Source organism: Seriola lalandi, unplaced genomic scaffold, assembly GCF_002814215.2.
Source record: "Seriola lalandi dorsalis isolate HSWRI2012SDOR001 ecotype SW California unplaced genomic scaffold, Sedor1 jcf7180002054578, whole genome shotgun sequence".
In the NCBI taxonomy this organism is placed as follows: Eukaryota; Metazoa; Chordata; class Actinopteri; order Carangiformes; family Carangidae; genus Seriola; species Seriola lalandi.
Window position 1 is genome coordinate 1,279,712 of NW_019525131.1, and position 11,851 is coordinate 1,291,562.

General features: G+C 44.6%; 1 long non-coding RNA gene across 1 annotated transcript; it reads right to left on the bottom strand.

Moving 5' to 3' along the window:
- Window positions 1-672: 672 nt before the first annotated feature.
- Window positions 673-1,733, bottom strand: LOC147818470 (uncharacterized). The gene is made up of 3 exons (XR_015437934.1): window positions 1,641-1,733; window positions 948-1,017; window positions 673-858 (listed from the first exon to the last, which is right to left on the bottom strand). It is a non-coding gene; the product is annotated as an uncharacterized LOC147818470 (long non-coding RNA).
- Window positions 1,734-11,851: the final 10,118 nt, after the last annotated feature.

Sequence of the window (11,851 nt, forward strand, 5' to 3'; positions counted from 1 at the left end):
TGTGTTTTATCAAACAGGGAATGTGGTGGACCTCATATTTGAAAAAGTCTTTGATGACCTGGGACCATACACAGAAGCTGTTTTGGCCATCCCCATCCCAGAGGACCTCACTGCACAGTTCTAGCGGCCTGAGAAGGAGAAGGTCATATCCAGCTATGTGTCCCGGTTCTATCATGGGGCAGTCTAAAACCCACGTACCGGCCTGTGGCGTCAGGAAACTCAGCACTGATGTGTAGGACCAGGCAGGCTGGAATGACGACCCAGATTCTGCGACCAACGAAGCCCCAGCACCAGCTCACAAAGCTCCTATAGGCTAGATACCTGTACTGACTAAAACAACTGGACAGGGCATTTAGTCTTGCAAACATATATCTATGATGTGTCTCACAATTTTTTTATGGATCCAGTGAATCCTACAGCTTTTTTTACTATCACTGATTATAAGTCCCTCATTTGATAAATAAATGCTTGATTGTTACTAAAGAAATGACTCCTCTGAATTCATATATTATATGCACACTATCTGCTGATAGAAGAACTTTACAAATCAAAGAGCAGCTAAACTAATTTGTTTGAGGGTGTGTTACTCCATTTGTGGTGTGTTATAACCATTGTAAAATTATGTGCACTGAAGTAAAGCAAGATTGCCTAACATCTTTTATTCAGATTGAAACTATGTTTTTACAAAGAAGCAAAACGTACTGGTGTATTTCCTCTCAACCGTAAAGGACCATAGTCAGTGCGGTACATGTTTCAGGCAATCTGGAGGGAGTACACATTGAGGCAGAGCGGCTCCAACCCAGGACGGTCTACCATACATGGTAAATCTACCTCGATCTCCCACAGCCGTCTGGTAACCTACAGTGAATTGCAAATGGTAAATGCTATGGTTTTATAAATGTAATGTAATCAAAACAAATGACTGATTAGCCCAGTGAGAATGCTACCTGTGGTATCTCCTAGCAGCAGATTTTCTCAGCTTCTGTGGGCATGGTTGCACAGTTTCCACAGGAGCACCTATCCAAAATATAGAGAAAAATGGTAAAATTCACCAAAATATAAAGCTTATGAAATTCAAACACTGACAGACAGTGGAGCTAAGGTGGGTAAGAAGTAAGCTTGGCTACATATCAAGCGCATATAACACAGGTAATTTATAACATGTCACTTATTGCATATAAGGTGGAGCTTGACCACAGTGTAGTGTAGAAAACTGCACAGTTTATTATTTGACTAAAGATTACTGTTGGTGTCAGACATGTTTCTGCTGATTAACAGCTTTTATTGTAATACACAAAATAAAATTACTACATAAAGGAAGATGTTATGATGATCATCTCTGCCCAAAACATTGAGAAAAATGATTTACTTTGTCAGCATCTATTAAAGTATCTGACTAGTCTTGACATTGAACACCTGTAGCAGTCCACATACAACAAACATTTTCATAGACTGTAAAAGTATATCTAAGGAGGCATGACAGATAACTACATTACACAATTCACAATAGTGCTTATTTACCAAAAGACGAGACAGTAACAGTTAGAATTAGCTACCTAGCTACATGTTAGTAACTGTGTGCCAGCTCTCATCAACAAACTGAAAATGTAATGTCAAAATACACAAAATTGGTTACCAACCATTCCGAAACGTCCTGCTGCAGTTGTAGAGTTTGAACTTCTTCAGCAGCCTCTCCCTCTGGGTCACATTCTGGATAAAAGTCGTGTGGTTGAACCAAATCGCTATGACGCCAGGTCGCTGGTCACGATCACCGTAAACATTGGAGCATGGTGCCAGAAGCCCAAACGGCATCCCCTTCCGAAGAGGGGTGTGGTCAGACACAGCTCATGTGCATTTAAAGCTACAGACACAGAAACAGCCTGTTCTGAACAGGGCTGAAAAAGAGGGGTTTACAGGCTTGCTGAAATATAGGATTGGAGTGGATTTTTTAGCAAGAAGCTTCAAAGACATGTTTTGGGGACCTCTGAGACTTATTCAAACTTGTTGAAAAGGAGCATAATATGTCCCCTTTAAAGGCATAGTCTCTTGTTTGTGTGCAGTTGCAGCAGCGGCAATAATGGTAGAAAAGGCGCAAACTAGTGTACTGTGACATATTCATCTTCTTCACTTTTCCCACGCAGTAAATACTATTTTGTTAAATATTAAGACACAACATATGACTAGTCAGTATCACAACCTGCCTCTGTCTCACTTTCCACTCTGCCACACCTCCTAATCAGCCTCACTGTCCTCATCTGTTGCCCCCTGCTGCACTCTAACTCCAATCAGGCCAGCATATATGCATCCCCGGTTCACTCACTCGTTGCCAGATTGTTCTTAGTATCATGCCAGACTTTCCAGCGTTCATCTCCAGACTGACTTCCCTGTATCGACTCTGCTCGTCTGCTGCCCATCGACATGGAGGAGCAGTGGTTCTACTCTGAGCCCCTCCCGGATGATCGAGCTCCTCACCCTATCTCTAAGGCTGAGCCAGGCCACCCTGCGGAGGAAACTCATTTTGGCCGCTTGTATTCACGATCTCGTTCTTTCAGTCATTACCCAAGCTCATGACCATAGGTGAGGATTGGAACGTAGATTGACCAGTAAATCGAGAGCTTCGCCTTCCGACTTAGCTCCCTCTTCCCCACAACGGACCGATTCAGCACCCGCATCACTGCTGACACCGCCCGAATCCGCCTGTCGATCTCCCGCTCCTTCCTACCCTCACTTGTGAACAGAATCCCGAGATACTTAAACTCCTCCACCTGAGGCAGGGCCTTCCCCCGACCTGGAGCAGGCAATCCACCCATTTCCGGCTGAGAACCATGGCCTCAGACTTGGAGGTGCTGATCTTCATCCCAGCCACTTCACACTCGGCTGCTAACCACCCAAGCGAGAGCTGAAGGTCAGTGCTCGATGAAGCAAAAACCTCCGCAAAAAGCAGAGACGAGATCTTCCAGCCACCAAACCCACACCCGTCCACCACCCGGCTGTGCCTAGAAATTCTGTCCATAAAAGTTATGAACAGAACCGGTGACAAAGAGCAGCCCTGGCGGAGTCCAACCCTCACCGGGAACAGGTCCGACTTACTGCCGGCTACGTGAACCAGACTCACACTCCTTTGGGGACTTAATGGCCGCTAACAAGGGGCCATACACCCCATACTCCCGGAGCAGCCCCCACAGGGAGCCCCTGGGGACATGGTCATAAGCTTTCTCCAAATCCACAAAACACATGTGGACTGGATTGGCAAACTCCCATGCCCCCTCCAGCAACCTAGCGAGGGTAAAGAGCTGGTCCACAGTTCCACGCCAGGACGAAACCCACATTGCTCCTCCTCGATCTGAGGTTCGACTACCGACCGAACCCACTTTTCCAGTACCCTGGCATAGAGTAGTACCCATAGCAAGTGTTTTTTATACAATACAAGACATGATGAGGGAAATAATCAGTCAACATGACCAAGTATTTCTACCTTGAATGGTAGTGAACCAATGACATTCTCATTAAAACAGATTCAGACAGCCAGGGTTTCATATGTCACAAACCTAAGGAACAAATCCTGTCAACTTGTGGGGACAGGGGGTGGGGCCAAAAAAACTTGAAACCTTGTCAGTATAGAGAGCCAGAGTTAGCATTAGCACAACCACTAAAACTGTGTCAGCCACTGCTAGTTACAAGCTAACAAACAACATAGACAAATAAAACACATTTGGTCTCTCTCATGTCTCTCTGATATTTCCCTTCTCTACCCATCTTGATACTCTCTGCTCTTTCACCTGTCAACCTGGAGCAAGCAGGTGATGGGCGGGGCTCAAGGCCTGATCCAGATTTCTCAATCAGGAAGTAAGAGTAGATGAGCTTCAGACCCAGTTTACCATGTTAAACTAAATACAAATCACAGCAGAGGGAATCATATCTCGAGGAACAAAAACCAAAGTCTCAGTCTGCGTAAAACTGGATTCAAACGTTTACCTGAAGTTGAGCTGCCATCTTCCAAAGTTACAGTTTTTAGTACAGATTTCTGTCTTTTTGTTTTCCTGTATAATGTTCCAGTAATCTCCTGTTGGGCAGGGACAATAACTTTGGGACAGTTGAATGAGTTACCACACAAACAGCTGCAGCACATTAAACATCATTTAAACATATCTGTAAGCTGATCCGGTTAGAAGCTGCTGTTCTCCTTACTGTCTGTCAGACATGTAGCTAGGGCTGCAGTGGCTCCAATCTTCCTAATACCTATGTCTGTGTCACTGGCGGTGGTGTTGGGCTCTGTGGTGGAACTGAGACTCTGGGATGAGGCGAGCAGCATCAGTGGGCTGCAGCTGGTTCCTTTTACCTTAATCAGAAACAGAATCTATTTAAAGCTAATTATACTAAAGACAGACTCCTGACAGCAGAAGCCTTCTCATGATGAAACAATAATCAAACAGAACAAAAACCTGAATCAGTGACAGACTGTGGCTATGACCTCACGCTCTGGGCGGGTCACCTCACTGCGCCGACACGGCCATCAACACTGATGTTTACCTTCACTCTGTTCACTTTATTTATCTTTTATGATGCAATTTTTATTTAATTATTTCTCCAAATATCATGTCAATGATCAGTGGATTAAAAGGTGTCAGGTTATGGTTGTTGAGTGGCGCAGTGGGATGAGCAAGCGCCCCATATGTAAAGGCTACAGTCCTCGCTGCAGTTGGCCCCGGTTCGAATCTCGCAATGGACGGCCCTTTTTTGCATGTCATTCCCCCTCTCTCTGCCTCCCCATTTCCTGTCTCTCTCTACTGTGCTATCATAAAGGCATAAAAAGCCCAAAAAATATACTTAAAAAAAAAAAAGGTGTCAGATTATGATAAACAGTCTTAGTGACTATTGGTAACTACACTGTTAACAAACCACAGATACACAGTTAGTCCCTCCATTATTATAACAGAAGTGTGGAGGAAATAATCTTTATCAGCTGCTGTTAACGTTATTTCTGATAATTGATCATGGACAGAGTAAATCTATTAATGACAAGAAAACAGTTCAGATCATACAGATAATCAAATAATAATGATATGATAACGGCGAGATCATGAGATAACAGCTGTGCTTTAAAGTAAATACCTAATGAACATATGGACACAGAAATACTGTCACAGAAAGACTTAATGTAGAAATACAGGAATAACATAAATCTCAATATATGAATTAATAAATGAATAAAGATACAGAAATAGCATTTTTCATTTCCAAAATGTATTTATTTTTGTTCTTCATAGTTTACATACTGTACTTCCATCAACTGCTAAGTTTCAAATTCAACACCCACATGCTTTCATGGCCATTTCAGGAGACAAACAACCAACTTTTTATTCATTCAAAAATACAACTTTGATTCAACAACAATTTGGAGAAATTAACCTGCTCAAATGCTTTTTCAGCGTCAAGTTAGATTATTAAACATCCTGAAGCACAAATCTTTGACTGCTGAGAAATATTGAGAAGTCTCCTAATATTTAGGAGTATATGCAATATATATATATATATATATATATATATATCTCCCCTCAAGAAACTTGTCTGTTAATATAAAAGATATATTAACCTCCATCAAATAACCAGATAGGTTTAACAATAATCATATTTTAACAATTGAATTTTCTCTTTTTTTCATGTGAACCTGATGTAAGTTTGAAGCTGCACAAAATGTATGAAAGAATCTGTAGCTTTGGGTTCAGTCTCATCACTGAGTGGCGAGATGAGGAGTGAGCGAGGCCCAGTGCATGGCCAAGCTCATGGACCAATACCGTGAACAGGTCAGTGCCCTTAGGGGCTAGGGAGGGGGGAGAGAGTAAGAGAGAGGGGGTGAGGGCTGGGGGGTGGTGGGACATCCAAAGGTGTAGTTGTGATAATTGTTCTTATCTTTCACTTTTGACAGAAGGAGAAAATCCCTCAAGCAGCTACAGACAATGTTGATTACACACCAGAAGAGCTGATGGACAGGAAACACAACACAAGTCCCTATTCTCTGACACTGGAGTCACCTCATTCAAGAAACGTTTTCCACTAGGAGTGAACTGTGGGACCAGTTCACTCACACTTCACTGTCTAGTTACATTTCAGTGGTGATTTTATCCAGCCTTTTCAGTACTGCTGTCTTCACCAACCTGGTGTGATCCATGGGATGTTCAGAGATTTCAAAACATTACAGAGAACAACCCATATACTCCCTGAACAGAGCTTGAACCTGAGCTGCCCCCTGAGATCATTGAGACATTGAGTTCACTCTCAGCAAAAGATGCAAAAGTCTAAATTATTTTCCAGGATTTTTTTACAGGACACTGTGGTATTTCTATCATTTTCCATGTGTTTCAAAAACTGGAGATCTAAACCCTCCAGGTTTTCCAGTGAACATGGGAAGTTGTAATAATATCAGAGGGTGAATTAATAATTTTTCTACCTGATGGGAAGAAAGCATGGCCGACTGCACCACATGCCCCATCGAAGGGATAACTGTCACCATGGTAACCATGGAGGAAGTCTAGCTGCAGGTCAGCTGCCTCTGGACTACTCACCTGGGGACAGAGGGAAACAGAGCAGATATACAGCAGCGGACAGGAAGGCATGGCTATGTAGAAAGTCATCTACCATCTTTAAGTCTTTAATACAGTGTCGGTCAAGATACACTGACCTCATGGAACTCCAGGGGTGTTGGCTCCGCCCACACTCTCAAAGCATATAAGACCAGTGAGCGGACTGTTCCCCGGGACAGATGGGAAGAGGAGGTGTATGAGTGCAACCTGAATTACTGAAGATGAAAAGTTTAGCAGATCATAATCTGGTCTATGTAATGAGGGAATGGTGTGGTCCTACCTCCAGTTAATGTTCCTGCATGTCCACATGGAGATGGCCCTTCTCCCCCTCCTCATGTTCCTCCCCTCTGGGTTGGCCACTGATTTGGATGGTTCCTCCTGGTCAGGCAGGGAGCAGCGGGGGCTATTCATCAATGCCATGGTCTCCTCATCTGAACCAATCACAGCACAGAGGGGAGTCACACACAGATTAAACAGGGAGAAGTGTCAGGATCAAAGCATGCAGCTGACTGTAACCCTCACCAATGACTCCAGTGTCTTTGAGGCCTGCAAACATCTGCATGGACCTGACAGCAGTAGTGACAACTGTCCAAGCCTGTAGCTGCCCAGTGGAGGGGTCTGAGGGGGACAGGTAGCCATACTTCATCAACCACTCCTATGAGAAGAGCAGATAATCATCTTAACAGGGTTCATTCATTTCAGTCCTGCACTTGAGTTAATGTCGTCTCAGCCGGGCCAATTAACTGCCTCAAGCAACTCAGTTAAACAAGTGGCCAGACATGCGGCAGTTGCAGGTGAAGAAGAGGAAGAAGACGAACAGGAATGACAGAGAAACTACAACCAGTTCCACCTAAGGCCTTTACTTCAGCAGCAGCTTCACTCTTAAAATGAAGACGGTATCAGAAAAAGCTGCAGCGAAACTGAGGGAACATAGGAGCTAAAAAGCAGTGTGATGGTGGCTGTATTTTTGTTTTGTATTGGGAAGTGGAGGGGGGGTGTTAATGTAGGTAGCTGCTTGATAAGCAATTTCAGCTGTTTAATCATAGACCAATGTATATTTTATGTACTAGCCAGAACTAACGTTAGATAACACTGTGGGTGTAAGTGACATCAGCTATGCTAGTAGACAGTGTAGCTAACTTTATGTTTACACATAATGCTGCTTTGTATGTAATGTGTGCAGCCTAGATGTTTGGCGATGTCTGCATTGTAGTTGTAAGCAGATGTCGTTTGATAGTATTTATCTTATATCTTTGTTGGGTCTGAGCTCTACCTCATGAGCTGGTCACCAAATTATTTGGATTTCGGTTGTCTATCAATTTATTGGCTATAATAAATTAAGAAAATATTAATATTAAAAATATTAATATTAAATAATAACTTTAAAATTAATTAAAGTCCTTGGGGCACCAGCCTAAACTAATAGGCAAAATAGCCAACATGGTTTCAGTCTCAATTTATTACCATTAATCTGGAACTCTGATTAACAATTAAAGTTACTAACTATAACCAAATTACCATATCAACAGTAAGTTAAAGTTGAAGGATTGGAATTCTACAAACTAGAGGTTGGCAATATTCACGCTTGTGCAACATTAAACACCAGTAGTTATACTTAAAGGCATTTATTTACAATGGAGCAGAGTAAAACACAATGTCTAATCTAGTATATACAGGTGTGTGTATGTGTGTGTGTCTGTGGGGACACAAACAAAGGCAAAGATGGCCGATTCAAAGTGGTCACTGTGACCACATGACCTGAACAAAGAAGACTGCACAAGATGGCGGTAAACAAAGAAACTACTCAAAATGGCCGCTGAGACCACCTGGTGTGTGTGTGTGGGAGGGAAGGTGTGAGTTTCTTTGTTAGCTTAGCTCATGTAATCTAAATGTACCAGGTTAGAGGGAGGAGGTTAGCTTCATGCAGGTTCTAGAACTGAGACATACTACTATGTGTGTGAACATACGAGTACCCAATTAACTGTATGACTGACCACAACCTAAACAAACATTACAGCAACAAGACATCAATCAACAAGTACATTAACAAAGTTGAGACTTCTGCTGCTTAGCTATGCTGTGCTGTGCTGTGCTATGCTGTGCTGTGCTGGAAAAGGTTAGGCCCATTCAGTTAACGTTACCCAGTCCTTGGAACAAACAAAGAGGTCCTTTCCAGTGTTGTTGTAAAGTCCAGTGAGTTGGGTGGCTTCCTGGTGGAGTAAAGTCCTGTGTGGCTGTGTTGCTTTGCTGTTATCTCCTTTGTTCTCCTCACAGAGTTAGCTGTTCCACACTAACTCTGCTATCACTCCTGTTGCTTGGAAAATCAGCTGGCCTTGTGTCGTAGCTGCTGATTCTGAACAGAACTTGGTTCACTCTGAGTTAATCCGAAGCAGGTCGCTGCTGTTGAGGAGAAGAGCGTTTGCAGGCTGCTGTGAGCAGGCTGGCGAGAGAGCTGGTTTCTCAGGTAGCAGAGCTGACCTGGGCTGGGGCCTTGTTGCCCTTTGAGGAGCCGAGAGGAGAGAGCAGCAGCTGCTCTCCAGAGCAATCCAAGAAGAGAAGAGAGAGAGAGAAGAGGGACAAGAGATCTGGTTTTGTTTGGTGACACCCTTGGGGGTCACATGTCACACGCTGACCCACACTGGCTGGCCAGTAAGGTCCGTGGGGGGAAGGGTCGTCCCCAGGTGTGAACAGTGAGGAACAGTGGAGTGTTAGTTCCTTTGTCCAGTGGAGCAAAGAAACATCTGGTCTCTTGAATGATGAGTCCCAACATCTGTAATGACTGTGAAAGGGATGTTTGTAAATCCATTATCTTCCTAGACATTTCTCCAGCAACGCTTTCCAGTTCCTCCTTGGGGATCCCAAGGCCAGATGGGATATGTAGTCCCTCCAGCAAGTTCTACGTCTACCCTGGGGTCGCCTCCCAGTCAGACCTGCCCAGAAAACCTCCAAACGCCCAAAACACCTCAGCTTAGCTCCTTTCAACGCAAACGAGCAGCAACTCTACTCCGAGCTTCCTCCAGATGTCTGAGCTCCTCACTCTATCGCTAAGGCTGAGCCCAACCATCCTACAGAGGAAACCTATTTCAGCTGCTTACATCTGCGATCTTATTCTTTTGGTCGCTACCCAGAGCTCATGACCATACGTGATGTTTGGAACGAAGATTGACTGGTAAATTGAGAGCTTTACCTTTCGGGTCAGCTTCCTCTTCACCATAACAGTCTGGTACAATGACCCCTCAACGCTTCCCCAACCCACCTTTCAATCTCCCGCTCCATCTTACCCTCACTCGTGAACAAGACCCCGAGATACTTGAACTCCTCCACTTGGGGCAGTACCTCACCCCCAACCAAGATGGAGCAGTCCACCATTTTCTTGCTGAGAACCATGGCCTCAGACTTGGAGGTTCTGACTCTCATCCCAGCCGCTTCACAATCGGCTACAAACCATACCAGCGTGCACTGGAGGTCACACTATGATGAGGCCAACAGAACCACATCATCTTCAAAAAGCAACAATGCAATTCTGAGGTTCCCAAAGTTGACACACTCCTCACCTCAACCGCACCTTGATATCCTGTCCATGATAGCAACAGGATCGGTGACAAGGGGCAACCTAGGTTGGTTCCAACATTCACTGGAAACATGTTTGATTTTGTGCAGAGAATGCTGATAAAGTCCTCACTTTGATAATACAGGGACCGAATGGCTTGGGCCTGGTACCCCATACATCTGCAGTCCCCCAGGGGACACGGTCATAAGCCTTCTCCAAGTCCACAAAATACACGTAGACTGGCTAGTCTAACTCCCATGGCCCCCTCAGTACTCTCACGAGGGTAAAGGGTAGGTCCACTGTTCCGTGGCCAGGGTGGAATCCGCATTGCTCCTCCTGGATCTGAGGTTTGACAATCGGTTGGAGCCTCCTTTCAAGCACACTGGATTAAACATTCCCAGGGAGGCTGAGCAGTGTGATACTCTGATAATTGGAGCACACCTTCTGGTCCCCTTTTTCAATAATGGAAACCACCACCCAGGTTTACCACTCCACAGGTACTGTCCCCAACCTCCATGCGACATTGAAGAGGTGTGTCAGCCAAGACAGCTCTCCAATATCCAGAGCCTTCAGGATCTTGGGGCCTATCTCATCCACACCTTGCCGCTGATGAGCTTCTTGACAACCTCTCATATTTAAGACCTAACTAAATGTAATTTAAGACCTAACATGCGGCTAATGTAAAGCTAGCAGAGCTTGGAGAGTTGGTTATCTGGTTGCTAGGCGCACGCACGCACACAGGTCAGGAGCTGCCGTTGCCATGGCAATGTGAAAATCTGCCCAGAATTTGGCTTCTACATGGCTTCAAACAATTACAAATTATGAGAAAACCGTTACTTATTTGCAAATACCGAAAAGACTGTGCCAGACACTGAAGCCAGAAGTTTCTACAGTCAGAAACCTGCATGGTCTCCTCAGTGCAGATCTTCATGCATGAAGTTTCATTCATGCTCAACATGGACACTGGGCCCTGCACAGTCCAGCCAAACATAGTCTCTATGGCAACTAAGGTGTCTGACAGTCTTTCAACTCTACCAGAAACCATCTTCCAGTAGACATCAGCACCTATCAAGACAGACAGTTCCAGCTCCTGATCAGTGCTGCCTGAGACATCTGCTGATGTCAGTCCTCTTCTTTCCAGCTGCTGCTGGATTTGCTCTCCTGGAACCTGCATGATGGCAGAGCTGACTTGCGGCGTCTCCACAGCCTCAATCTCAAGGGTTTTCTCCTCGTCACAGATGCTTTGTAGAATTAACTTCACAATGTTTCGTTCCATAGTCACTGGTGTGTCACTGCCAAAGGTGTGGAGCTTTAAAGTCTCTTTTCTCATAACAGGTAATCCTAATGCCCTTGCCTGCTTCTCCAGGATAAAGCTCTTCTTCTTTCCTCGTATTCCCTCTGCCAATGCTGTTACTGTTTGCAGGAGAACTGTATTCTGCTTTGCTGTCCTTGTCTTGACTGTGTGAGGGGCCACGGATGAAATGACAGCCTCAGTTGGTTCTGGAGCGCTGTTCTGGGTTTCATTCGTTTCAGCTTTTTCACACATCGTGGGGTGGTGTCTCCGTCCACACACACTGCATGTCACTCCCTTTGTTTTGCAGAATTTAGCCATGTGTCGCTGTCCTAAACATATGAAACACCGCCCCGTTTTCTTCAGCTTTTCTTTTCGCAGGTTAAGTGTGTTGTCTGTACACAGTTCAGATTTATGACTTGTGCTGTC